The following is a 3,730-nucleotide window of genomic DNA, read 5'->3' as shown; positions in this document are numbered from 1 at the left end:
TTTTTTTGCGGTACGCGGGCCTCTCACTGCTGTGGCCTCTCCCGTTGCGGAGCACAGGCTCCGGACGCGCAGGCTCAGCGGCCATGGCTCACAGGCCCAGCCGCTCTGCGGCATGCGGGATCCTCCCGGACCGGGGCACGAACCCGTGTCCCCTGCATTGGCAGGCGGACTGTCAACCACTGCGCCACCAGGGAAGCCCAACAGATTATTTCTTAAAGAAGAAAAGTTATTTCTTGAGCCAGTAAGGCATTACTCATATACACATCTATGAACACTTGTCGTGTGTTATATGTAAGTGTTTACACATGCACACGCACACACAATCTAAGTATGAAGGCTTAATTATCATGTCAGGCATGGGACATTATTAATTTTTATTGAATTATCTTCACATCCCAAGAAGGTAGACTGTTGTGTCCCTTAAGAGATAAGAAAAGTGAGGCACAAAGATTAGGTAACTTGCCCCAGATCTGAAAGCCTGGCAGAGCCTCGCCTTCAGATCCACACGTACCTGTACCACAGTGATACATAGTTTCCTCTAAAATTAACCACTTTCAGAGCAGCTGTACCACAGTGATACATAGTTTCCTCTAAAATTAACCACTTTCCAGAGAGGCTGAGGAGACCACGGAGAGCAGTAGTATTTACATATCATAATACTATTACGCTATTGTAAAATATTCATCCCCATTTTACAAACAAGGAGACAGAAGCTCAGGGTGGTCAGGGGTTCAGCCCCCCCAGGGTCACACAGGTAATAAAGGACATCAGGAGTAGGTTATGGAGCCAGGCTTGATGTGCAGAGTGTAGACTCCACATTCCCGTGGGCTGCCAAAAGGGTGACCCCCTGCCTGTTCTCAATTCTCTCCAAAGGTGACATTGACGTTTGTCTTCACCTTGGGGTGTGTTCAATCCCCACATATTTGCAATTTTCCAAAGCAAACCTCCGAAAAAATAACAAAGCTGGAGGCATCCCATTTCCTGATTTCAAACTGTAGGACGAAGCTATAGTAATCAAACAGTATGATACTGGCATAAATATTCACATAGATGAAAGGAACAGAATAAAGAGCCCAGAAGTTGACTCTTGCACATACAGTCAATTAATATTTGACTAGGGATCAAAAAACCAATCAATGGGGAAAAGATATTCTCTTCAAAAAATGGATTTGGGAAACTAGATAATCACATGCAGCATCCCTGCTGGGTGTGCAGCCCCACATTAGGGATGGGGTCAAGTCACCTCTATTGCTGTCCCTTTAGGACTTGGGCCACGCTGCAGCCCCGGTGCCTGTCTCCCCACCTCCTGAATCTTTCCTAAGTTCACACAAATGGGCCCAAGGTTACAGGGTCTTTAAAGCACACAAGCCTATTCCAGCCCAGATCTCACCACCCTGAAGGTTAAACTCCAGGAAGGCCGTCTGCACCCCTTCTCGCTCTCCCTCCCTCCACCTCCAGCCCAGGGCAGGCCTCCCCTCACTCTGTTCACCCTGCCCTTGCCCCATCCCCTGTGGTTTTAGGTCACTGCATCCCATGGACCACTGATCCTTCCCTTACCCCTAAGTCCCCTCCGCTGTCCCCTGGGTACCTCTCCTGTGGTCCTGGGGTGACAGCTTTCCTCCCATGCCCCTCCCTCCTCCCCACTCTGTTCCTTCTCCTCGGTGCCCCGCCCTTTCGGGTGCCCTCCCCTTCTCACCCCATGGCACTCAGCTTAGGGGACCTCCTCCCCTCAGCGCTCACCTGCCCATCCTGGGGGACGAATCCTCATGCTTCCCTCCAGCCCTGATTCTCTCCTGAACTCCCCTGAGCAGATCCCTTGGCTGCCTCCAGGGAACCACGCACCTGGGATCTGAATGTGAGGGTGTCCCCTGCCCTCCTCCCAACATGCTCCTCCTGCCGGGGGTCCTTCCTCAGGGGATGCTTTGTCATCATCCAGGAGCCAAACCCAGGTGCGGGTTATTTGCCCATCTCCCCCACGTCCACTCACGGAAACGTGGGTTCTCTTCACAGCCTTCCACTCATTCCTGCTCTCCCTCTCCATCCTGGGCTCTGGCCCCATTTCCTGCAACATCCCCTTTAATGTCTAGCCTGCATCCCTCTGCTGGCCCTGAATTGCTTCTCTACACAGCAGCTGGAGTCATTTTTCTACTATGCCAATCTGCTCCGAGAGACTCTCTGTTTAAATTCCTTTAAAGCTGCCTAGGACTCTATGGAACCTTTCCAGCATCCTTACTGAGCTGCCAGGCCCCCAGTGGTCCAGCGGTTCCATCATGGCCCCATCACCTCTGCAGGGTCTCCGCTTCCTGCTCCAGGTCTGCCCAGCTTCCTTCGGTTTCTTGAAGATGTCTTTCTCCTGCCAAGGACATTCTCCTCTCTGTTTACCCTACCACATTTTATTCTTCCTCTGATGGCAGCACAAAAAGCACCTCCTCCAGGAATGGCTCGCCGACTTCCCAGGCTGAGTTTGATCCTCGTCTATCAGCCTCCAGAGCCTTGTTTCATCATCCACGTTTCGCATCAGTTCCTAAGTCCCATGAGGGTCACTGCTGTGAAAATCTCTGAGGGCAGATTCATTCTGTGGTTTAGAGTGTTCTTCTGATCCAGGGGGTTGGGATAACATCCTGCCGGCAATAATTAGTAACGGTGTGGCCTTGGGGGAAATTGCTGAGCCTCTCTGTTCCTCAGTTTCCTCATCGGTAAAATGGGATGAGTAACAGCAAGTATCTCATGTGATCATTTCAAGGACTAAACGGGTTATTCCACGTAGACGTCTGAGCAGGCTGCCTGGCAGAGAGATCTCAACCGTTCAGTTGTGGGTGACGTCATCATCTATGCCGGGAGCTGATCTTCCCGGAGATGACACAGCCCCTGATCACATCAGGGACATGAAGAACCAAGTGGGTTCCTTTTATTGCAGGTGTGTGTTTATTGACCTTTTGCTCCCATATCCCCGTTCTGGCTGCTGAGGGGATCCTCTGTCAGGGGAGTATGTGGAACTCGTCTGGTGGTGTGGTAGCTCGTCCGGTGGTGGGGTAGCTCGTCCGGTGGTGGGGTAGCTCGTCTGGGAACCTGGAAGTAGCTGGTCTCCCAGGTTGAGGTGCTGGGGGGGCAACAGGGGCGATCCTGGGGGGAGGCCCAGCTCAGCTGCAGGAGCAACGGTTCCAGGAGCTGTGCCAGAAGAGGTCAGGGTCAGAGCCCCTGCATTGTCAACACGAGGGCACATCCTGGGCCCTGGGGCATGGAAGAGTGAACCTGGACCTAGGGCCATAGCCCCCGGAAGTGAGCATCGGGCAGCAGGGGCCCCTCCCAGCCCTGGGCCTGAGGTCCAGTGGGCTTGGTCACAAGCACAAAGCCTGCTCCTGGACTGGCTGGTGAGGCTGAGACAGAGGGGCCCAGAGGCTGGGGCGGGCTGAGCAGGGGTGGGAGGTCGGGGAGCTTGGCCTCGGGGCCCAGGCAGTGGCAGGAGCATGGAGTCAGGCAGATCAGCGTGGAGACACACAGGAAAGAGTCCAGTCCAAGGAAGGTGGTTTATTGCTGTTGTAGGGCTCAGAGCCTCCTTCTAACCAGGACACAGACTCCCTGGGCATGCGAAACCCCCAACAGAGTCACTGTCACCTTCACCAGGGTGAGCAGGTGGGTCCAGGCAGGGGGCTCCTCGGGGCAAAGGGACCAGGCTGCCCCCACGGAGCTGGGCAGCCAGCTCCTTAGCGAGGGGACCCGCCACTCCGTG

General features: G+C 54.0%; 1 protein-coding gene across 1 annotated transcript in view; it reads right to left on the bottom strand.

Annotated features, from left to right (window-relative positions):
• The window catches only part of LOC103090088 (serpin A3-8-like), a 12,768-nt gene that overhangs the window by 2,932 nt on the left and 6,106 nt on the right, over window positions 1-3,730 (bottom strand).

This window comes from Lipotes vexillifer, unplaced genomic scaffold (genome assembly GCF_000442215.2).
Source record: "Lipotes vexillifer unplaced genomic scaffold, Lipotes_vexillifer_v1.1 scaffold1017, whole genome shotgun sequence".
In the NCBI taxonomy this organism is placed as follows: domain Eukaryota; kingdom Metazoa; phylum Chordata; class Mammalia; order Artiodactyla; family Lipotidae; genus Lipotes; species Lipotes vexillifer.
The sequence above is the reverse complement of the archived record's forward strand: the minus strand, read 5'-3'. Positions and strand labels throughout refer to the sequence as shown.